This window comes from Hippopotamus amphibius, chromosome 13, assembly GCF_030028045.1.
Source record: "Hippopotamus amphibius kiboko isolate mHipAmp2 chromosome 13, mHipAmp2.hap2, whole genome shotgun sequence".
Taxonomy (NCBI): Eukaryota; Metazoa; Chordata; class Mammalia; order Artiodactyla; family Hippopotamidae; genus Hippopotamus; species Hippopotamus amphibius.
Window position 1 is genome coordinate 92956538 of NC_080198.1, and position 23106 is coordinate 92979643.

General features: G+C 45.5%; 1 protein-coding gene across 8 annotated transcripts in view; it reads right to left on the reverse strand.

Annotated features, from left to right (window-relative positions):
* Positions 1 to 7709, reverse strand: part of ZNF518B (zinc finger protein 518B) — a 73255-nt gene extending 65546 nt beyond the window's left edge. For 3 of the 8 annotated variants that reach the window (XR_009048805.1, XR_009048808.1, XM_057706139.1), the window contains exon 1: positions 7613 to 7707. The gene's annotated coding sequence lies outside the window, so the exon portion shown is untranslated. Of the gene's footprint in view, positions 1 to 3940; positions 4031 to 4832; positions 5175 to 6762; positions 7168 to 7612 lie in introns of those variants that run through there. The other 5 variants (XM_057706140.1, XM_057706138.1, XM_057706141.1 and 2 more) reach the window with 5 other exon arrangements.
* Between the last annotated feature and the right edge of the window lie 15397 nt (positions 7710 to 23106).

Genomic DNA, 23106 nt, shown 5'->3' on the forward strand with positions numbered 1-23106 from the left:
GCTGATTTTATTTTCACATAGTTCTCATTGTCCAGAATTTACCCTTAAGTAAAACTGAAACCAACCTCCTTGTAGCTTCTTTATATCCTGACCTTGGAGCTACAAACAACTTAATCCCTGATAAACTAGTTGTTAATTTGCTCCTTTCCTGTCTCATCCAGTCTCAGTTCTGCTCATAAGATGTGCATATCAGCCAACATGTACATCTCCGATCTACCACCCTCATAATCCTTACAGAGAGAGGGAGGAAGAAGAAGAAGAGTAAAAGAAGGAAGAGAAGAAGAGGTAAGAAGGGAAAGAGGGAGGGAGATAAAAAAAGAGAAGGGGAGGAAAGAAAAGTAACTTACTTGCCTGGTACAACCTGCTTGCCAACTCTTTTTTAAAAAAATCACAAAAGTTTTGCCATGTTCTCTCCAAATCCTTTTAAAACTCGGAGGTGTCATTCCTTCTGGAACTGAAGACTTGAAATCTCAGACTGGATGATAAGATCACGTACCTCAGCAAGAGGAGAGCATCCTGCTGGAGGAAAGTCTCTAGAGAATTAACCAAGCCTGCTGGGTGCCTCAGCAATGCGGAAGCCTCCTGGAGGTGCTTCTGCAAAACCACCTCTGCTGTTATTTTGAGTTAGGAATCCACAGAAGCAACTGCCAGTATGAAGCATGATTAGCAAGTACAGTTTAACGGGGAGGCAAGACACTAGGCTATGACCTAAGTATGCCACCTGTTTGAAGGTACCCTCCTGGCTTCTAAACCATTCTCAAAATAACGCATGTGTCTACCTCGGTACTTCCCTCATCCAGGTGACAAAGATGTCAGGCTTCTTCAAACCAAGCAAAGGTCTCTCTGGCCATTGCAACGTGTGGAGCTAGTTGTGAGTAAAAAAGATCTCAGATGTTAGCACCCCAAGACAGAGGTACACGGATGCAGTAGCACAGAACTCAGATGGCTTTGATGTTGGCATTTACACTTGGACATTCCTGAGGCTACACCAAGCACACCTGAATCTCAGGCTCCCAAGACCTTGTTTTCTCCATATGCCTTTCCCTATCTGGTTCACATTCACCCACCTGTAAAGCTGGGTCCTCTTGGCAGATTACTGCCTTGTGGACTGACGACCAAGGATTACATGAAACACAGTGGACAAAGGGCCATGTGTGCACCAGACGCTAGGGCACTAAGCAATTGTGACTAACACCAGTATTGGCGATTGCCTACCTTCTACACTCAAAACACCTGTTACAAAACCTCTGCATCTGACCTCCTAGGACTAGAGACATACATTTTTTTAAGTTCATTTAGGAAGGTTCTCAAACACACAGAAAATACTTGGTAGTATTAACTTTGGACACAATAATAAAATAGCTACTTAATGTTAAGTTGTCTGCTTTTAAACAGCAAAAAGTGAGCTTTTGCAGAATTATCTCCAGCATCAGACAAAGGTGACTTCCACACACAAAGAGGGGCACAACGTGTAACAAATGTGCTTCCTTTAGACTGAGTCTTGTCTTTTCCTGGGAAAAATCCTAAGGGTAGCATCCGCTACGGGTGGGTTTTTCTTTTGACTCTGAGCTCACTTGACCTGGTTTCTTAAAAATTTTTCATGGGGACAGATGGAGAAAAACGTTGAGTTTGTTAGAAACCAGGTCAGTGACACTGAGGGCTATAAAAATCATGAAGGTTGTGTAAGTTTTTATTAAAAAGGAAGTATCTGACTTCTAAATACTAGAAACGTCAAATGCTCAATAGAATTAAAAGAGCAATAAGCAGTAAAACAGTGTTTAAAGCTACAGATCCCAGGGTCGGATTACACAGTTTCAAATTCTAGTCCCATTGCTTTCTAGATGTTTGACCTGGAACAAACTGTCTGAATCCTCACCTGTAAAATAGACAATAACAGAACCTACCTCACAGGGTTGTCATGAGGATTAAATGTGACAGTGTGACTATAAATGCTTAGATAAGTTACCCATAAAACTATTAAAATATTATTTTCCCTTTTTTTATGAAGAAAATAGAAGAAAGGATGCCTATCACAAACAGTGAAAGGGGCTAAAATACAGCCTTCTTTGCTGTCTGGCAATCACTCTTTCTGGAATACAGAGTGAATCTCATTTTATACTTTTAATTACAGTTGTCTGGCTGTACAGTCTAAAAGATAAGTTACCTCTAGGGCCAAACCATCCACCTTGCCTTAGTGGCAAAGGGACCAACAGGTGATCTTAATCACCACGGAAAAGATGCTCATTACAACTTGGGTTTACATATAATCTACTGATAGTTGCTGAACGACCTGTTCCTCTCCAAGCTCAGCTGAATTGTGAATTATGCCTGTAGCAAATGAGTGTATTCCCGCACCAGACGGTAATGAGAAAAGTTTTAAATAAGTGGTGAGGCAATTAAGTCATGTGCATGCCACGTGGATCATAACAAACATCTTTTGTTCATGAGAGATGCCCACCAAACTCAGCAAAGTTTAGCTGACTGCTTCCTTTTTGAACAGAGAAGCAAATTTAGGAAGCTATTCCAGAAATCCATTCACGGTGGCTGCTACCATAGGCACGGCTGGGGCAGGACTGCAGCTGCTCTGCCGGTGAGCAGCAGAGGGAATGGAGTTGGCAGGTCTGTAGTTCATACTCTGATTCTGCCTCTTATTCGCTGGGTCCTTAGGCAAGTGATTTCTCTCCACTTATTGTCAGGCAAGGAAACAGGCTTTACTATCATCAAACGTAAAGGGTAATCAGGAGACGCAAACTGGAATCATGCACATTAAGTACTCAGTCTGCTGGCACATGTACTCCAAAATTTTCTCTGTTCCTTTTGTCTATTTAGCAGTAGACAGCAAAGGCTACTCTAACTAACATTTCCCAACAACCAAAATTTGACAACATCCTACCCCTACGTGACCATTAGCATGTAAACGAGTGATACCTGATCAGGGAAATAATCCAGCGTTAGGTATGTAAACTGCCAACATTTCCCCAGTAAATTGGTATTTAAGGAGAAACCACTGCCTCACTCAGCAAGAACTTTTCCAGACAATTACAAAGAATCAGAATTTAACTGAATAGTAAATAGATTCAAACAATGGAAAACATCAATGAAGTACTTTTTGCTAATCTACCCTGCACTTGAAATGACCTAACTGAAAACTGATGGCCATCTTAATGGCAAAAGACGTTTCCAAATGCTGCTGACAAATGCACACCTTTGGGATCTGAGTTCCGTCTGAAACCAAGTGTATTACTTGGAATGAGGCAAGAAGGCTGGACAAGAGCCCCATGTTCTGATTCCTCAGCTTTCCAGGTGGAAAGAGCAATAGAGGGAGAAGAGCAATCACCGTGGGGTCTCAGAGCTGTGTCATTCTGGACTTGTCAACCTCTCGAAGCCTGAGTTTCCTCACTTGTAAGACGGCAATAATGCTGGATTTATGTGTCTGATGTGAGGAAATGGTATATACAGCTGACAGGTAGCCTTATGCTTGGCAAAATACACGTTTCCACAGGAAACAAGTCAACGTAATTCTGTTTAAGATTCCTTACAGTGTAGAAGAGCCCAGTAATCACAGAACACCAGAATCTTAGTTTAACAAACGAGCCTAAGGAGATAAAGGTCTCTGGCTGGAAGCGAGGAGCTTCTCCGCCACCCTCCAGTCTACAAAGGGAGTTACCTTGGGATGGACTTGATGTTGCTGAGCACGTGAGCTGAGACTACACCGGTGAACAAAGGAAGTTATTATCATAGTTTTTTTTTTTAAACAGTTTGAGACAACACTTCTAAAGAAAGAATATGACTAGTGCTAGAGTTTTTAAAGTCTAAAACTTACAGTTCTATACATGGAAGAAAATTTGAGGCAAATATGCTCTTGTTAGCATTTTTACAAAAGGTAAAAACAAGGTAGTACTACTAGAAATATTACAAAATTATTTGTTATTAAACACACCTAAGTGACTTCAGGTCTCTTAACGGGATAAAGATGAAGGACAAATATATCTTTGTACGTCCCCTCCTTTTTTGCCTTAAAATCAAAATTCTGTAGAAGAAACGGAGCAAGATTAATAAAAAGTATAATTAAACAAAGAATTCTCTCCCACTAACCCACGGACTCTTAACCTTGGCTGCAACAGGGTAATCAATGCGTCATAGTATGTTCAGGACGTTAAACTTATTTAAAGAGGTCCCTATGTTTAGTCAGCCTCCTGCACATAGAATTTACCTGGGGAGCTTTAAAATCGATGATGCCTGGGCCCCACTGTGTGGGGGGAAGGCTTTGAAGCTTCCCCGGCGGTTCTAACATGCAGCCAGGGTTGAGAACCACCACCAGACATCACAGGTGCAGAGGAGCGTACGAGGGAACGGCAAGAGCCATCATCAACACCCCCGTGCAACCTTTTATACACCAGTGCATCCAACCCACCCTTGAGTGCCTGGATGGGAGGCAAGGCCACCGCCTTTAATGGTGTGAGCGGGCAGGGAGGCTCTGGCTCCCACCCTTGCTTATTAGCCATTTGCCCTTGGACACAGCATCACTGATGCTGTCTGTGGAGTGTGCAAGGACAGTAACCACTTCGCACATGCTCAGAACTTAAAAGTACCAGGCAGTGGGAGCGCAGGGAGCAAACAGCCTGGGCTGTTCACCCGCCACCCATTGCAGGCTGCTGTCCTTAAAGCATGTGAGCAGGAGATGGAGGGAGGGGAACGCGTGGCTGCAGCAAAGCAGTAACTGCTACACCAGGATCTGGAGGCTCTCAGCGGCTGGCTGTGTCACCAATCCTGGGGCGCCGAGGCCCAAGTCAGGTGGAAGGGGTGTGTGAGGAGGCAGATTCATACATTACCTTCATCACTCCTCAAAGTACACCTCCAATTACCTGCTTCTTGTAAGATCTGGAGAAACTGTGGCTTTTCTAAGATCATGGAGTTGGCCAGCTGGAATCTAACCTAAATTCTGTGTTTTCTGTGACCCTGCTGTGAGGCTGAGAACTGTAGGCATAGCTGGGCGCTGTTCTTACTTCCCGCCTGGAGTCATGGAGCTGCTGACTGAGTCAAAAGCATGGTGAGTCCCATGGGCTCTTCCTTCTTTCTCAGGCACCGAGTTCCATCCCGTCTCAACCTCAGGCCCTGGCACAGGCTTCTATGCTCAGAACCCTGAAAGGCAGCGAGGCAGCGCACAGAGGGCCCTGCAATAGAAGCCAGACACTTGGGTTTAAGTCCTGGGCCCATGCAGCCTTGGTGTCTTCATGCACTTTTCTAGAAAATAAGGGGAATGAGCCCCCAAAGTGCTTCTCAAGCATGGGAGCTTAAAAGAAAAGGGGAAAAAGGCCTCCCAGGACTCAGATGAATGAATCAGACTGTGCTTTTCCTGGGGTGCGTTCAGGCACGTGCCTTAAATTCTTCCCAGGTGACTCTGATGCCTCCCCACTCCCCACCCTGTGATGAGAATGTCTCCATCTGACGGGCTCTAGCCACGTACACTTCCAGGATGCATCCTGCAGACTGCAGCTGGCCGAGTCTGCATATGTGAACAAAGAAAATGCAGTCTATGCCAGGCAGCTTGAGAACAATCAAGATGGAGAAAATCTCACTGGTGAGGTCCCTGTTTATCACAGTCAGCAGCACAGGGCTTGGTCACAGAAGGTGCTCAATGCGCACTGGCTGAATGGAGTCAATGAATGAAAGAAACATCAGCCTTCCTGGCGACAACTGTGTCCTTTGTTCTTCTTCATCCTAAACTAGCCCAGATCCCCTCACTTTAAAGCAAACAGACCAGTAGACCGATGTGTGTTTTAATCGCTATTACTTGATTTTTAAAAATCTACATTAGTTTGCCATAACACATTAGGAAGGAGACCCAATAAATAAAATAATGCCCTCCTTTGTTTTCAAAATGCAACCTTTCGATGAATGTTTACCAGCACAGCAAAACTGGATACATACAAAAGTGTTCTTTTTCAAGGCTGTGTTAGATCCAAGATTAAAAACTAAAAGCAATTTTAAAAATGCATCCCAGATAAAGATAACACGAATACAATTAAAAAAACCCAAACATTTGTATTCTACTTCAATTGACTATATCGGGATATTGGTTTTTAAATTGCCAATTGCTGGGCCAGTATCTCCTGCTGTGTACACACATCAGGGGTTGGAATGAACTTTGCATACCTGACTCAGAGAGAGATAAAGAAATGCATTCCTATTCTCTCTCTGATCTTTCATAGGAAGTACTGCCTGTTCCTGGAGACCATGGTTTTGTCTCACTCTCCGTGACTTCAATTCTAAGCTTAAGGAATAACTTTTAAGGGTTCTAACACAACAGTTTACCTGTGTAGACATTTGTTTTTAATCACGACACGGTGCTTAGTATTCCACTTTTTGTTTTTCATGTTAGGTTGATAAACTGTTTATTATCTCAGTTTCTAAAATCAAGGATATTTTCACAGGATACACTGAATAACCAACATATATACAGAGGAACTTAAGCGTTTTCTTGCATTCTCTCCTTTGGCTTCCCCTTTCCGATTCAGGCATTTTCATTCTTCTGCACCCTGCGTGTTTTCCTGGCCTCAAGCTGCCCAAGGACCCCAAGGCAACAAGATAAAAGGGCAGCTGGGATGGGGGAGGTCCCACAAAGAGTGACGTCCGCATTTAGAACAGAGTCAAACCCTGATCACCTACCCTCCCCTGACCCCCTCAACAGAAAAAGATGGACAAGCCCGTCCCCGGGCACGTGCCCCCAAACTCCCGAAGAAAGACAATGCCAGTCTGGTTTTCAAGTTTATTGTTGGCACACTCACACCGACGGTACATGTTATCCAAGGCGAGTCCCCGTCTCACAGCGCGGCTGCCGGGAAGGGCAGGCGCGGGTACCGGGGGATGACAGCCTCGCCTCCCGGGGGGTCGTCCGGGCCCCTTCCGGGGATCGCAGGAGTTTCTTCTAACCGGTGGAAACCGGACCACGTCAACGCTGACCTCCGAGGCCCGCAGGAGGCTTTAAAAATGGCCTCCTGACGACACTTCCTGCTCGGAGCCGACCGGTAGGAACTCTCCCAGGAGATGCATCATTTAAAACGCTGGGGGCGGGCGGAGGAGGCCGGCTCCGCGGCTCCACGCCGGCCGCCCCGCAGCCCGGACGCCGCCGCCGAGGGTCGCGAGCCGGCGCGTCCGGGGGGGAGCCTGCGGGGTCGCGGCCGCGACACAAAGGCGGTCGAGCCGGGGGCCGCCGGCCGCGCACCCCCCGCCACCCCCGGCCGCCCAGGGTCCGCGCTCTCCGCCCGCCTCCGGCCCGGCGTCCCCTCCGCCCGCCCCCGGCCCCGGCCTGGCGCCCGCCCCCTCCCGCCAGCCCCGACCCGGCGGCCCCTCTCCTCCCCATCCCTGCCCCTCCTGGCCGCCGCCCCCTCCTCCGCACCCAGCCCGGAGCCCGCGGCCGCGTCCCGTCTGCCCCGAGGCCTCCTGCCACGACACCGGCCGGCGGCTGGGGCACGCGGGGCCGAGCCCCCGCACCGCCCGGCCCCCGCTGCCCGCCCGGCGCGGCCTCGTCCGGCCCCCGCCCCGCACGGCCCCGCCCGCCCACCCCGCGCACACGGACCCAGCGCCCTCGGCCTCCCGCTCAGCCACTCACCGGGCCGGCTGGTCCAGGTCCCGGGAAACGGTGTCTACACCGCAGGCCACTGCCGCCGCCGCCGCGCCCGCGGTAGGTCCCTACTCGGGGGGCGGAGCCCGGCGACGCCGCGCGTGCGCAGTGCGGCGCGGAGGCTCGGCTGGAGCGCGGCGGGCGCCCCGGGTCCCTAAGGCTGCGCCCGCCCCCGCCGGCTTCTAGCGCCGCGCTGAGCCCGAGACGCAGCCGAGCCCCGGTGCTGCTGCGCTCAGCGCTCGCCCCAACGCGTCCACGTGCACTGCGCGCGATGTCCAAGCTTGGCCTGGATGCCCGCAATCTCCGGGAGCCTCCCTGCCAAAGGAGAACCGATTCCGCTTCCATTGTTGCCGCGGACCCCTGCTGTGCGCGCGCGCTGGGTGCCAGCGGAGGGCGAAGGCGCCCTGCCCTCGTGAAGCGCGAAGTCCAGGAGCAAAGGAGCTCAGATGTCCAGCGTTCTGGTTCTGAAAGCAGCAGTGAACGAAATGGCCTTGAAGACTCAGATTCGAATCCCGACTCTCCTGACTCCTTTTACCTAGCTGTGGGACCTTGGGCGAGGACGTCCGCTGACCTCTCGGAGTCTCAGTATTTTCATTTTTAAAGGTGGGGAAGATCAGACCTGGAGCCGAGCCTCATTTATCACGTAGGTTGTTTCGAGGGTCAGACGAGACAGTGATTGTGGGAGAGCCTGGAGATGGAATCAGCTTATTTAATGCCACCGTTTTCTCCCGTTTCTTGGACTCCAGTATTTTGGGGGGGGGGGGGAACCACTCCCCCGCACACTTCTGACCTTCCGGAAGGAAGGTACAGCTAGAATAGACCCCTCTCTAAGGAAAGAAGGGGACCCCATCATCAGTGACCCGGATGCCGCTCCCCACAAAATACAATTTCTTCCTTTTAAGAACAGACTGTGGCAGGGCAGCAGCGTCACCGGGAAGCGAAGTTTCTTCAGGAAAAACAGCCGAAAGTTTATCTCAAGGCTCCGGAAGGAGCAAGGCTGGTTTCCCACCCCTTCCTGTTGGAGGCCAGAGATCAGGGTGCATGGACATCGGCCAGATGCAGGAAGGAGATGCGGGGCTGGTACAGTTTTTCAACACGGAGAAGTGGAGTTCAGGATGACGGTGCCAGCCACAGGACCAGCAGTGGGCAAAAATGCCCACCACTGAAATAGCAAGCGCTGGTCAGAGAGAATGCCAAACCAGGGATGGAACAGCGACAGCAGGTCTAACCCCTGTTCTGTGCTGCTGTAGTCACTGCTGATAAGGGCGCCTCCCCGTCCTCTATCTCCTAGGGCTCAGAGAAGCTGGTGGACCTCTTCTCGGGAAGACGCATTTATGTCCAGTTCACATCAGAGAGAATGGGGCAGAGAGTTCAAAGTCACCCTCAAGAGTGCGGTGGGTTTGGGAAAGGCATTGAGAATCTAAATTGGCCACGCCTGGAAGTCTCTGGTGGCAAAATCAGCCAATATCAGGAAAAACTGTTAATTTTAAGCATGAGAATTTTTTTTTTCCTGAAATTGAGCCCAAATCATTGCCTGTCTGTGTAACATACACTCATGCGTTACATTTCTGCCCTCTTGAGTCACATAGAACTGACGAAAGAGTACCTCTGGGTTTCCTGGAAATTTCTTTGGAGTTAGAGCTGCCTGTACATCTTGAGCACACACAAGCCGTGAGCCTGCTCCCTAAACTGGCTGAACCTCAGTTTCTCCTGTAAGAGAAGAATAGGACCTACCTCACAAGCAATTGTCAACATTAAACAGTAGAAAGCAGGTCAAGGCTTAGCACAGTTCCTGACGGATTTATGTTTCTCAGGAGCCCAATCGTGAGATAAAATGCTTTGTGGAGGGTTTGGAAATGGGGTGTTTACAGCCTGGAAAAGGGCTGAACAGGGATAGACACCACTCCTGTAGAAACCCTTAAAGTTGCAGTGTTGTACCCTAAAAGTCTTTGGGTACAGGAGACTTCACCCAGATACGTTATTTCTGGATGGTCAGCCAGTGCACATTTCCTATATTTACGGCTGCCCTTCCTGTCTTCTTCCCCATCCTCCAGCTTAGTTTGCCTAAATCCTTTTTCAGTGTTCCATATATCCCCTCTGTTATAGGTTGAGTTATATCCCCTCAAAAGATATTAAATCCCAGTGAATGGAATTGGGAATTCACACCTGTGGATCCTAACTTATTTGGAAATAGGGTCTTTGAAGAGCTAGTTAAGGTGACATCATTAGGTGGGCTCTAATCCAATATGATTGGGGTCCTTAAAAGAAGAGAAGAAGAGATGCAGAGGAGAAGGCCATGTGAAAACACAGACACACAGGGAGAAAAGGGCCAGATGAAGACAAGCCAAGATTGGAGTTATGCTGCCACAAACCAAGGAATGCCTAGGGCTATTAGAAGCTGAAAAAAAAAAAAAAAAAAAAGGCAAGAAAGGCTCCTCCCCTATAGATTTTGGAAGGACCATGGCACCGCAGGCTGCTAGCCTCCAGAACTGTAATGCAATAAATTTGTTTGTTAGGCAGCCCTAAGAAACTAATACAAGCTCCCAGATATGATTGCCTAGCATATAAGAGAGAGGAGGGAAGACGTGAATAACACCAGGCATTGAGTATAAGGGTGGCGAGCTTACTTATTCATTGAACAGACATTTGTTGATTGCCTGTTTACTGCAGGTGCAGGCTGGGTCTGAGGTTAGAGTGAGGAAGAAGATAAGGCTCTACTTTCAAGGAGCATTCATTTTGTTGGGGGCTGTAGATCTCAAACAGTTAATGGAATATATAATTAATATTAGGGAGTGCTAGAGGCCAGAGGGAAAATAAAACTGGGTAGGGTGATGTGGAAGGGAGTGCAAAGCAAGAGAAAGGATGATCTGAAAGACTCATGAAGGGGACTCTGAAACTGAGCTCTAAGCCCCGAGTAGGACCCAGCACAGGAGGTTGGAAAAGAACTTTACACATCGGGAGGAGTATGGGCAGACTCTGAGATGGGCTCGGGCAGGGGGGTGTTTGAGGAAGAAGGAAGGGCGGTGAAGATTTAGATCATCCTAGGCGCTTACAAACCCTGCGATCTTAGGGAGCCATTTACTCAGATTCTGCCGGTGAGGACCCTGTGTCTCTGAGGAAGGTACCCGACCCCACTGTGCCTTGGAAAAGGGCCAGGTCTCTAACAGCCAGGTCAGGAACTTCGTGCTAGTGTTTGGGGAGGAGGGGTGAGGACAAAGACATGTAAATCCCAGGTACTTAAAGGCCATGCATCAACAGGAGACCCAAGGAAGCGACTTTTTTTGTTTCTGAACATTTTGAAATATTTCAAAAATGTCTAGTTTTTTGAGCCTTGGTTTGCTCATCTGTTAAAGTGGGACAAGGTCCCCAACCACTAATACTCAAGTTCAGTTATCCTCCCAGTCCTGGGCCGCCGGGAGTGGAGGCTGCAGAGTCGAATACCGGTCCCATTACTCATCTGTACCGGCTGTGTGGCCTTGGGCAACTTACTGCCGGTCTCTGAGACGCTTTTCTCAACTGTAAGAAGGGAGGAACCGGGGCAACCTTTGATGCAGGTTGTCAGGGCGGAGAAGGGTGCCAGGGGTTAGGCTCAGATCCCAGCCGCCTCGTGCCTCCCTGCGGCGCTGCCTCCTTCCCCGGCGCGGCGGGCTCCCACGCCCTTCGCCGCCGCCTGCGGAGCAGCAGGACACCGCCGCCGGTCCGGCCGCGAGCCGCGAGCAGCGCACCAGGCATGCGCGGCCAGTAGAGCCTGGGGAGGCCGCCTGGACGTCGCCCCCGCCCCGCCCCGCCCCGCCCCGCCCGTGAGCGCCCGGCGCTGCAGTACTGTGGGCGGCCTGTGGCGTCGCTGCTCTGCGGCTCCGCGTGTGTAGAGCTCTACCCTGCGCCGGCTCACGGGCGGCCCGGCGATCTGCAGGCCGTCGGGGCTGCAGCCCGGGCGCCCCTCCTAGCCCGTGGCCCGCCCTTCCCCCCAACCCCGCTCCTGCGAGAATCGCGCTGTGCTGCTTGGCTTTTGTTTCTTTAGGGTCGCGGGAGCCGGAGCGGGAGCATCGGCGTCGCGGGCTGGCCTCGCGGCGCTGGCGACATCACCGAGGACTCGATGTTAGCGCTAGGCGCCGGCCTTAGTGAAGGCCTCCCTTGCGCCCTCCAGGCCGACGTTTGCAACAATTGCAGCATCTGCATTTAAACACATGCAAATATCTCCCTGGAAGAGCCTGAAGGCTCTGGGTTAAAGGCATTCCCGATAAGCCCTCCAACCCCCCCCCCCCCCCCCCATTTTGTTAGACTTACAAATAAGTGTGCGCCGCCGTCTCTGGGCCATGAGTCCCACCAGGACACGCGTCCCGGGTGTTTTGCTGGTTGTTGAGGCGCCGGGATAAAGCACAGTACCAGGCACAAAACAGGCCCCGCTTCCTACACCGAGCTGGTCCGAATTGCCAGCGTCCTCGGCCTAGATCGGCCCTAGGCAAAGCAAGGTGCAGAGGCGGGCCGGTCCCCCGAGGAGGGGATGGCTACAGAAGGGGGTGGGGGGTATTAGAAACGTTCGGAGCAATGGGACCCGGCTGCAGCATCCGAGCGCGTGATCCGCGGAAGAGGGTAAAAGAATTCTGGTGGGCTGTACTCAGACTCAGCGCATGGTCGCTCGTGGCTCGGGCTGTGTTCTAGCCAGGCGCAGTAGACGCCCAGAGTTTCAAAAAGGATAGGGGTGGAGGATGAGCCGGTCCTTCACCGTGGATAGCCTGATGCGGGAGCCTCCTGTCTCCCCTCCTGCTTCTGCTCATCACACTGCAGCATCCAGAGTGCCGCTTCCACAAAGCAGATGGGGTCGAGTCACTCCCCAGCTACAGAGTCCTTACGCGACCCTCCAGTCGTGCACAGCCTCCAACAGCATCTCTTACCCGCTCCTCAGCCTCTGCTTTCTGCCACACTGGCTCCCTCCCTCTGCACAGCTGATGCACCCGCCTCTCCTGTTCCAAGACCCTTGCCCTGTTCCCTCTGCCTGGGACGTCTCTCATCTCTCTGCTTTCAACTCAAAAACCACCGTATTTGTAACCATTTCATCTCACAGGACTGTCACTGCCCCTCACTCTATCACATCTCTGTGTTTTATGTTCTTCAGAATGAACTGAAATTATTTTTTATTCGTTTACTTGAGTCTTTTCATTCTCCTCCACTATAAAATAAGTTATTGTCTGTCCCATTCACCCTTGTATTCCCAGTGCCCAAGGCAGAGACCCTGACATTGAACCCATGATAGTTGAGTTGTTATTTATTAATTCAAGAGACAAAATTGTGGTCTGAGAGACCAGAGTATGAAAGCAGACTTAGAATCCTCATGTCCGATTATTGACACTTAACTACAAATCCACTCTTTCATCTCTAAATTTTCTCATCTGCGAAAATTACAGGGATAATAATAGCATCGGCTTCACATGAGAATGAGATGAGTTAACTTTTGCAAAAGACTTTTGACGGTGCTCATATTGAGAGGCATAGATGATTTGGCTATTGCATCAATTAGGATAAGCTAGGCTACACTCTAGTAATAACCCCCACATCTCAGTGGCTTAAAATGATGAAGGTTTATTTTTCAGTTATACTATATGTCCATCTTCAATTAGCTGAGAACTTGGCTCCTTGACATCTTTAGTCCAGAAACCAAGCTGACAAAGCAGCTGCCAGCTGATGTGTTGTCAGTTATCAAAACAGGAGAAGGAGAGTTTGGCTTACCTGAGCACTGACTCTTAAAACTTCCAACCAGAGGTGGCAAATGACGTTCACTCACATTTAATTGGCCAAAGCAAGATGCGTGACCACACCTAACTGCAAGAGACAGAGGAGGGCTATTCTACCATGCCTCTCGAAGAACTGGAAATATTTTCTAAACAATAATAGCTATTATTATTGTTATTGTTATTCGTTCCTGAAGTCTGTCTACTAGAACACATGCGGTCCATAGACATCGTGAATACCAAAACTCTGGGAAGGCTCAGCTTATGTCGATATGGCTTTTTTTTCTTGTTCTTTTATACAGCCCCAAACTCTTGCTATCTGTGTAAGAAATGTGTTGGTGACAGGTCTCTTGAGATCTACTTGTTCACAAAATCTGGATGGTACTGGATGGTACTAGATGGTAAGACCCATGAGAACAAACATCATTTTCATTTTGCTCACTTTTGTATACGGAGAATACAAGTATGGCGATTATAGTCCCCAGAATTTATCTTTCCCTTTATCCAGGAACCCATAGAGAAGAATTTGGACCATTCATTTACTTAGCAAACAAGTTAAACTGGATGGAAACATTACTTTAAGGACTGGAACTAGAAATCTTCTTAAAATAAAATTCCAGACCTTGACTTTGGGACCTCACTTTCCATACCTAAAGCTGAGAGTTGATTTCTTATGCAGAATGATGTCCCTCCCAGGAATTCAAGGTTCTGAAGACTTGAGAGATAAGATCAGAGAAGTGAGAAGGGGTGAAGACTGGAGAATTCACCCTAAAGTGTCTTGTGACCTGTGATCAGTTTGCAGGAGTTGGATGGTCAGATTTAAGATTACTGATTGTAATCAGTAAACAGTTTTTCACTGTTGCATGAAAACATCCTTTGTTGCCCTGACTCTTTAGGAAAAGTCTGATACACACAACTCAGCATTCATGGTTATGTTGGAAGTTGCCAGGTTTCTCCCAATGTCCACTTTCCTCTTCTTCCTTACAAGAAGCCGACTTTTAGCTGGGTGTGTGGCCCTGTGGCCTTTTACAAGCTCCTTTCCTTAGGAGCACTCTGTGAAGCATTCACAGGCAGCCCACTGGCACTTGCCATCAGTTTAAGATCACAGTGGTTGCAGAGTCTTCTGGTTGTCCCCGCCTCCCCCCCCTTTTTTTCCTTATTAATAAGCCTCTTTCAGTTTCTTTCCGCTCAAAAGAACGATTAAATTTCCAGGTCTTGCTTGTAGGCAGGTGTGATCATGTCACTAGGTTCTAGTCAATGAAAAGTAGAGTATACATAACATCCAGCAGTGTTCTTTTTAAAAAATTTTTTAATTTCTTTTTTAGTTTTGGCTGCATTGGGTCTTCGTTGCTGTGTGTGAGCTTTTCCTCTAGTTGTGGCGAGCAGGGGCTACTCTTCGTTGCAGTATGTGGGCTTCTCAGTGCAGTTGCAGAGCATGGGCTCTAGGTGCACGGGCTTCAGTAGTTGTGGTGCATGGACTTAGTTGCTGAGTGGCATGTGGGATATTCCTGAAACTGGGATGGCACCCATGTCCCCTGCATTGGCAGGCGGATTCTTAACCACTGCACCACCAGGGAAGTCCCCAGAAGTGTTCTTAAAGGAAGGGACATACAATTCTTTGCCCCCTTTTACATTCTGTTGGTTTGAATAAAAGAATGAAGAGGCAATGGCTGGAGCTTTAACAGCCATTATAGACCATGAAAATAAATATAATTTGCTGAGGATGGTAGAGCAACGCTGTAGAAGGAGCCCAGGTTCCTGACATTCATGGAGCTACCATACTCCCATTCACTAATTACCCTGATTTAATTTACTTAAGAGGGAAATACATCACTATTTTGGATTTCCTGTCACTCGCTGCAAAACCTAATATGAACTCATCCAGTGTTGTTGGGCAAAGTAGAGGGTGAGAATGGGCAAATCGTGAGCCTACATAATATGAAGAATGAGCAATATGTGTTGGGTGATCTACAAATGCAAATAATTCAGCAGAAGCAAGATCTCAGAGGGAAAAGTCTGCAGAAGAAACAGAAGTGATTTTTGTCTTCCCACTCCTAACCCTTCAAAAATTCCCGGATGTAAATCAAGCACCATTGCATCTCCTACCATTGGATTGCTTTCACCATTTTAATTGGAATCTTAGAGTAAAAGGTGATATATCTTCTCTTCTTGATGCCTTTGAGACAGACAACTTCGAGAGCTCTACAAGCATGTCATGGTTCCTGACGGTCAGGTGAGCATAGTCAGAATCAGGCTGTCATCTGGCAGGTCATTCACTCAACTAGGTATCGCTCCCCAGTGTGGGAGTTCAGTAGGAAGTTTTGAACCATTTCTTCATAATTGCATGTTATTTAGTGAATACCCCAAATAAGTAATAGACCAAACGAGAAGGCCAGGACAATGCTGATGTTGAAATGCAAGAGAATGGGAGTAACAAATTATAAATTTTCAGCATATTCAAGCCTCAGGATGAGCTTTTCTAGTGACCTGAGTTGCAGGTCTCTGATCCAAATTCATAGGTATTATATCAAGATTCCTCGAGTAATTAAAAATAATATAAAGAGAGAAAATTATATCCAATAGTATAACTTTTTCCAATTTGGCTTTACATTAATTGGAAATAAAGACGACCCACACCCTGAATGTGTTATTGGCAGAGAAGTACTTGCAAATACCAGTTGGAAATTCTTATCATTTATAAATAAAAATGTGAAAATTATAGATAAGAAGCCAGTTAATTTTAAGTGAAAATTGCAAGAATTCCAAATATCCATTCATGAAAACTGTATTTTCAGTACAGCGGACTGTGCTTTGTATTTTGATCTATATTTTATACAAACTTTATTCTCAAACCAAAACATGATATCTGTTTTTTAAAGCACAGTGAATTTACTTTTCTTTGGGAGGGGTGCATGTTCAAATCCTTAATGCTTAAAATTTTGATAATTTTTTGGTTTCATAGAAATCTTGTTGTGTAATAAATGTAGATAATATTAGGTGTTTTTTTTTAAATTGGAGTATAGTTGATTTACAATATTATGTTAGTTTTAGATGTACAACATAGCAAGTCAAAATTTTTGTAGATTACTACATTTATAGCTTTGATAAAATATTGGCTCTATTCTCTGTGCTGTACAATATATCCTTGCAGCTTATTTATTTTATTTTACTTTTTATAAATTTATTTTATTAATTTTTAGCTGCATTGGGTCTTGGTTGCTGCACGTGAGCTTTCTCTAGTTGCAGTGAGTAGGGGCTACTCTTTGTTGTGGTGTGTGGGCTTCTCAGGGCGGTGGCTTCTTTTGTTGCAGAGCACGGGCTCTAGGCACTTGGGTTTCAGTAGTTGCAGTACATGGGCTCAGTAGTTGTGGGACGTGGGCTTAGCTGTTCCGTGACATGTGGGATCTTCGTGGACTAGGGATCAAACCCATGTCCCCTGCATTGGCAGGCAGATTCTTAACCACTGAGCCACCAGGAGAGCCTTTATTTCTTTTATCCATAGTAGTTTGTACCTCTTAATCCCCAGCCCCTATCTTGCCTCTCTTCTTCCCTCTCCCCATTGGTAACCATTAGTTTGTTCTCCATGTCTGTGAGTCTGCCTCTTTTTTGTTATATTCACTCATTTGTTTTATGTTTTAGATTCTACATATAAGTGATAACATACAGTGTTTGTCTTTGTATTTTTTTAAAGTCATGCGTGCCTATGGCTAAAAAATCCATTGGAATGGAAAGACAAAAATACAGCAGTCTACACTATTCCATCCCTTCTCAACTGTTCATTTATTTGATAAATATTGACTGCGGATGGCTACATGCCAGGCAGATATCATTCTAGGGGCTTTTTTATCAACTCCGCTTTTAATTCTTTAGGCTATCTCATAAGATTAGTTCCATATGGCCAAATTACAAGAGTATAATGTTCTTTTTTGATTTACCAATTTTAGAAATTCTCTATTCTGTCATGATAGAAGAGGAATTACTTCTTGTACAGGAATCATCACTTCTCCTCTATGGAATTACTGTATACAGTCATTTCTCTCTTTGTTTTTCTCTTTTGGCCATCCTTGCAATTTGCAATAATGTGCTTACACTTTAATTTTTTTCCACTATAGAGGTAGAATTTTTTGTTCTTAGTTTTATAAAATGAAGATCACTACCACCCTGCCCCCGCACCAGTGCCTTTCCTCAGTCCTCCTTTCCACCTCCCCCACTGGCCTCTACATCCTCTACTTTCAAGGCTAGACATTTACATTCTGTTCTGCATCCATAGCTAAGTCATTGTCCCTTTATTTTATGTGGATTATATAAGCAGAAAGTCAGAGTAGTTGCATGATTGTGATTACGTGATTGTGAGTTTCTGATTTTCATGGAATTTCTACTTGCAGGTTTTCTTTCATTACTGAAAAGAAATGAAATATTTAAAGTATATTTAAATGTACTTTAAAACTTTTCCAAACACTGAATCCAGTAGGATGTTCTGAAAATTTCCCTTCCACTTTCCCAACTCCCAAATCTCCTTCCAGAGGTGCTCTGACCTCCAGTTCTAATCTGCACTGGTATCTGTACCTGATACCTACTCCCCACTGGTCACCCTCTGGTTTTAATTCACTTCTTTCCTTTTTTCCATGTTAAAACCCTGGATACTGGAATCCCTTAGTTTTCTGTTTTTTACTTGTTTGTTTGCTTACTTTTTTTCTTGCCAGAGATTATCTCAAATAACCTACTAAAAAGAGTTTTAGAGGTAAGTTTTCAGAAGCCTTGAATGTCTAAAGCTATCTTTTTCATCCCTTACATGAAGCCAATGGGTTATTCTAGGTTGAAAATAAAATTTCATCAAAGCTTTGGATGCTCAGCTCTATTGTTTTCTTGTCGTCAGTGTGGATGAGATCTCTGATACCTACTTCTTTTCCTTTATAGATAAACCGTTCCGTGTCCTTCTCTCTGGAACCTTTAGATTTTTCTCTTTATCATTTGTGATGATATCTATCTATCTAATTGTTCTGTGCGATTAACATAGCTGTTCAATCTAGAGACTTCTGTCCTTCACTTCTAAGATTTGCTTTTTAAAATAATTCTTCTTTTCCTTACAGTACCTACACTGTCATCATCCTCATTATTATATTATTATTCAGATAATGAAATTTCTGGATTGATCTTCTGTGCCTCATAATCTCTTTTCATATATTTTCTACCTTTTCTCTTTCTATTTACTTTCTGGAGGATTTCTTAGATTTTTATCTTCCACATCATTCTATCTATCTGTCTGTCTGTCTTCTGTCTGTCTGTCTGTCTATCTATCTATCTATCTATCTATCTATTGAATGTTATGAATGCAGTATATTCCCTAATCTCTCTGAGGATTATACTACTTAGAAATTTTTTTTAAGAGTTTCTTTTGTTGGGGATCATTTCATTCTCTTGTTTTCAATGAGAGGTTTTCCTCAAATGTCTAGTGATCTTTGATTGTCTTCCATTTATTATAATGAGGTGTGAAGATTAGGGAATGTGGCAGGGCCCAATGACTTTGGATTGATTGGGTAGGAGCTGTTTTTTATGCTGGGGTATTCCTGAAAGCCAGAATGTGGATTCCTTTCTTCTTGGGGCTTTCAACCTCCTTTTAGATTATGGGATATTTCAAGATATTGTCAGTGTATTCAACAAGCATCCACGTGCTTTTCACCCAGCTTTAGACACTCCTAATATCTGTACTATATGTAGTTCAGATATTCTCTTCCTACAAGACAAAATGTAAACATTGCAGATACTTCCAAAGCCACCTCTGTCCTTCCCCTATACACATTGTCCCCATCCTTCCTTCAAGAAAATATCATCCTGAGTTTTGGGTTTCTTACAAAAGGAACTGGTCTATATGATGTGTCTGCTGGAGGAAGGAGGGTCTAGAGCTTTCTCTTCCACCATTTTGCTCATGTCACCCTCATCCTGAATTCTGTGTTCATCATTGTGATGGATGTTTATGTACCTTTACTACATACATATTATTCCTAAATAATGCAGAGTATTGTTTTACATGTGTTTAACTTTATACCCACATGTGTATATGTATATATGTTACATACATGTATCTGTGTGTACATATATTCATAATGTAGATATCCTGCTACCTGTCTTAGGTTCAGTATCATATTTTTGTTATCTGTTTTGATGCGCATAATTCCAGTTTATCCATTTCAATGCTGTATGGGATTCCATTCTGACTATGCACCATGAATCTGGCTTTCTAATTCAGTGCTGTAATAAATACTCTTTTACAGATCTTTAGAAGATATGTTGGAATGGAGAGAAAATAGAGGCAGGGACAGCAATTAGAAGAGCTAATGAGGACCTAAGCTTGACAGTAATGGCAGAGATGAAACAGATTCTAGAAAATTTTTGAGGCTATATATTAGCAGGACCTGGGGATTGGCTGGAAATGGGGGTGGGAATGGGGTATGAGGCAGAGGAAAGAACCCAGGATGACTCCCAAGTTTCTGCCTTGCACAAATGTATAGATTTTTGAACCATTTGCTGAGATAGCACATACCAAAGTGGCAAAAGGGTATTGATGGGTGGAAAAAAAGAGCAAATTCCATTTTGGAAATAATTTGTGTGCCCATGAGATATTTAGTTGGGAGTCTCCAGCAGTTAGAGAACTCAAAATCCTTTCCAGGGCAATGATTTCATGATACTACCTGTTTTGGATGCTTTAGAAGCACACTAGACATTTAAAAAGAGGATTATATTTGGTATGATAGACTGAATAATGGCCCTCCAAAGGGATCCTGTTCTAATTCCTGGAACTTTGTGTAGCAGAAGGGACTTTGCAGATGTGACCAAGTTAAGGATTTTGAGATGGGGATATTATCCTTCATGACCCAGGTAGGGGTGGGGTAATCACCAGGGTTTCTATGAGAGGAGTGCAGGAGGAGTCAGAATCAGAGAGAAGGCAGTGTGATGAAGGAAACGGAAAATGGCTATGTGATGTTGGGCCCCGAGTCAAGGAATACCAGCAGCCTTTGGAAACTAGGAGGCACAAGATTTTATCTTGGAGTCTTCAGAAGGAAACAGCCCTGCTAATACCTTGACTTTAGCTCACTTTGGACTTCTGGTCTCCAGACCATAGGATGATAAATGTGTTTTGTTTTAAGTAGCCAAGCATGTGGTAATTTGCTACAGCAGCCATAGGAAATGAATGCTATTGGGTTTTCAATGAGATTTAACTGAAGGCAGGGCTGGCTTCAGGGGTGTGTGACCTGAGCAGTCAAAGGAGGCCCTGCACTTAGGAGGACCTATGTTTGGCTTAATGCTCTGCTGTCACTGTCTTACAATGATTCATATTTTGAACAAGTGGTCCCACATTTTCACTTTGCATGGGATTCTGGAACTTATGGGACCAATCCTAATGTAAGATATAATAAGTTTCAGGCATATCTTTTTCTTATATTTTCAGTCATTAAGAACTTTTCTATCAATAGAGAAATTTTTGAAAGAAGTCTAGGGGATCGCACAACTGAATAAATTACTTTGCTTTGCTGCTGGTATTGAACATGGCCTCTGCCTTTATAAGGGGAAAATGATGGAAGTTGAAAAGCGGCTGTCTTCAGAGCAAGAGTGCTGTATAGCATAAGTCCAGTGACACTATTCATATGAAATTAGGTGTACAAAGCAGAGCTGGGACTAAATCCTAGCTCTATCGTGTATCTGCTTTAGGACGTAAAGCACAGTGGCCTCTCTGGCTTTTTGTTTTCATGTCTCTAAAATGAGAAATAATAGTAGCTACTGTGGGATGCCTTTGATTCAGTTGAGAAGGATGGTTTCACTTCTAGTGAACAGAAGACTCCAATTCAAGTTGGTTTAATCACTAAGGAAATGTGTGATCTCATTTATCATGGAGTCCAGTGGAAGGGGAACTGCAGGATTGGTTGATCAGATTTTAGACCACGATCAAGGGCACAGTTCTCGCCATCTTGCTGCCATTTTTGGTGTGGCAGTGTCATCCTCAGGCTACTAGCAGCCCCCCAGCCACCTCCTCGAGATATTACAAAGTTCGAAGGGAAAGGAGCCCATGTGTATAGCTCTTGGTAGTGAGAAAAAACTTCCTAGAAGCTTCTTGGAATATTTCTCCTCATGTCTTGGAACGAACTGGAATCCCTAATTGTAGTTAGATCAGGACCAGAGCTGGCTTCATGTGCTGGTGACCTGTGCAGTCACATAGGATCCCATGTTCACAAGAGTCTTACATTTGATTTAATGCTCTGCTGTCACCATTTCAAAATTTTCCATAACTTTGGAATAATGAGACCTCATGTTTATTTTGCATTGGACTCTGCAAATTCTGTAGCTGGTCTTCATTAGGACCCACCTTTTGAATCTGAGGATGGAACCATCCCTTGAAGGATGTGACTGTAGTCAAAATTCAGCCTCTGTACCCTGGTATCGAATTGAATCTCAGAGACAGAGTTTTGGGTGAAGTAGAAAAGAATAGGTTTGTTGCTTTGCCAGGCAAAGGAGGACAGAGTGGGCTAATGCCCTTAAAACTGTGTGTCTCAACCTGGAGGGGGTAGTGAGTTTTATAGTAAACACAGAGAGACTGGGGCCTTCCAGAAGCAGCTGCCAGGGCTCTTGGGTCACATAGGAATGGCTTCATCTTCAGATTGTGACCACTCAAATATATGCCAAATACAGTGGTTTCAGGGTCAGTAACATTTCCATTAAACGTTTTACCCATGAGTCTGCTGGGGGTGGGGGGTGGGGTGTCTACCTAGAGGGTGACTATTTCTTTTTTATTTCTTTTAAAAAAATTTATTTATTATTTATTGGCTGTATTGGGTCTTTGTTTCTGCACACGGGCTTTCTCGGGTTGCTGAGAGTGGAGGCTACTCTTCATTGCAGTGTGCAGGCTTCTTTTTTTTTTCTTTTAGACCAGTTGTTAAAGTTGGTCTATTTATTATTTATTTGTTTGTTTGTTTGTTTGTTTATTGCCTGTGTTGGATCTTTGTTGCTGCATGCAGGCTTTTTCTAGTTGCAGCGAGTGGGGGCTTCATTGTGGTGTGTGGGCTTCTCAGTGTGGTGGCTTCTCTTGTTGCAGAGCATGGGCTCTAGGAGAGTGGGTTCAGTAGTTGTGGCTTGCGGGCTCTAGAGCGCAGGCTCAGTAGTTGTGGCACACAGACTCAGCTGCTCTGTGGCATGTGGGATCTTCCCAGACCAGCACTTGAACCCGTGTCCCCTGCATTGGCAGGTAGATTCTTAACCACTGTGCCACCAGGGAAGCCTGGGTGACAGTACTTCTAAGGACAGAGATTTCCTAGTTGTTCACACTTGGCCATAAGCATGTGAGGAGCCATAATCATAAGAGCTGAGTCAGTAATTATAAAATCTGCCTCACAGGTACTGCCATAGGTTATCTGTGGACAGTAAATAAGATGACATTGCATCTATTTATTGATTAAATAAGATGATAAAATCATTGATACATAATGGATGCTCACTATGTGTTACTTTAGTTTATTGTTAAAAATGAATCCTATTTATTTTTCTAAGTACCAACTTCAATTTTAGCTATTATTTTAAATGTGGTTGTTTTAAGGACTTTAGGTAATGTTTTTAAACTTCAGTTTCAAACTGAAGTTGAGTTTCTCCAAATTCGTAATAATTACTGTTTAAAAATGCTAGGGAATTCCCTGGTGGTCTAGTGGTTAGGACTTGGCACTTTCATTCACAGCCTGGGTTCGATCCCTGGTCAGGGAAATGAGATCC